This window comes from Myotis brandtii, unplaced genomic scaffold, assembly GCF_000412655.1.
Source record: "Myotis brandtii unplaced genomic scaffold, ASM41265v1 scaffold1077, whole genome shotgun sequence".
Lineage (NCBI taxonomy): Eukaryota > Metazoa > Chordata > Mammalia > Chiroptera > Vespertilionidae > Myotis > Myotis brandtii.
Window position 1 is genome coordinate 1,080,980 of NW_005353666.1, and position 1,496 is coordinate 1,082,475.

Consider the following 1,496-nt stretch of genomic DNA (forward strand, 5'->3'; position numbering starts at 1 on the left):
GGAATGCCACCTGAACGCCTTTCAAAAAAGAATTATAGCCCTCGCTGGTGTGTCTCAATGGATAGAGCGTCGGCCTGCGGACTGAGGGGTCCTGGATTCAATTCCAGCCAAGGGCACATGCCCGAGTTGTGAGCTCAATCCCCAGTAGGGGGTGTGCAGGAGGCAGTCGATTAATGATTCTCTCTCATCATTGATGTTTCTAACTCTCTCTCCCCCCTCTTCCTCTCTGAAATCAATAAAAATATATTTATAAAAAAGAAAAAAGAATTATAGGCCGGGCTGGTGTGGCTCAGTGGTTTAGAGTCGACCTATGAACCAGGAGGTCACGGTTCGATTCCCGGTCAGGGCACAGGCCTGGGTTGCGGGCTCCATCTCCAGTGGGGTGTGCAGGAAGCAGCTGATCTATGATTCCCTCTCATCATTGATGTTCTATCTCTCTCTCCCTCTCCCTTCCTTTCTGAAACTATTAAAAAATTATTTTTAAAAAATTAAAAACCAAAAGGAATTATAGGAACTACGTGTGTTTAGTCCCGAAACGAGAAAACCAGGGACGCACAGCATTGCATGTTCACCCTGTAAAGAGCTCTCCTGTGCGAGCAGCCGTCTTACTCTCGGTTCCCCAATAGGCCCAGGGGCTGGTTGTGTGCGGGAACTGTGCTGGGCGCGGAGACCGAGGCAGAGGGAGGGGAGTTCCAGGAGAACCACTGACCCAGTGAGACAAGTGTTACTAGCAAATACTTCATCTGAGCCCTGGCTGGTGTGGCTCCGTGGATAGAGCATTGGGTCCCGGGTTTGATTCTGGCCAAGGGCACGTACCTCGGTTGCAGGCTCCTCCCTGGCCCGGGCCCTGGTTGGGGCTCCTACAGGAGGCAACCAATCGATGTGTTTCTCTCACATGGATGTTTCTCTCTGTCTTTCCCTCTCTCTTCCACGCTCTCTAAAAATCACTGGGAACATATCCCCGGGTGAGGATTCACAACAACAAAAATAATAATGATTCATCTGACCCAGGTGAGTCCTGAGGCCTCTTGGGGGATTCCTTCCCGGGTGGGCCTGGAAGCGGGCCTCCAGGTGTGGGTTTGTGGGAGCCCATCCCATCGTGGGTTCCTGGGGACAGGCACACACAAACTGACAGAATCTCCAGTCCCACACGACCATCACCTGAGCATCAGCCCCCGCTGCGCTGCTGGGTAAGTTGTTTTGCTACACTAACCGGTGAGAAAGGGGCAGCGATGGTGCAGTGAGACCATTGGCTGAACTGGAAGTGAAACCGAGAGTGTGGGTGCTGATCCGTGCCGGCCACGCCGGCCACGCCGGCCCTGCTCTAACCACAGCCCGGGGAGCGCGGAGTGCCCTGAGTTCTTGGTAGTCGCTGCTCCCGTGGGGCAGGCGGACTGGGCTCCTCTACAGGAGAAATAATCGACTTCAGGCGAAGGCACAGCAACGCGGACAGAGCCACGGGGTGCAGGGCCCTTGTCCTTGCTGTTTCTCCTCCT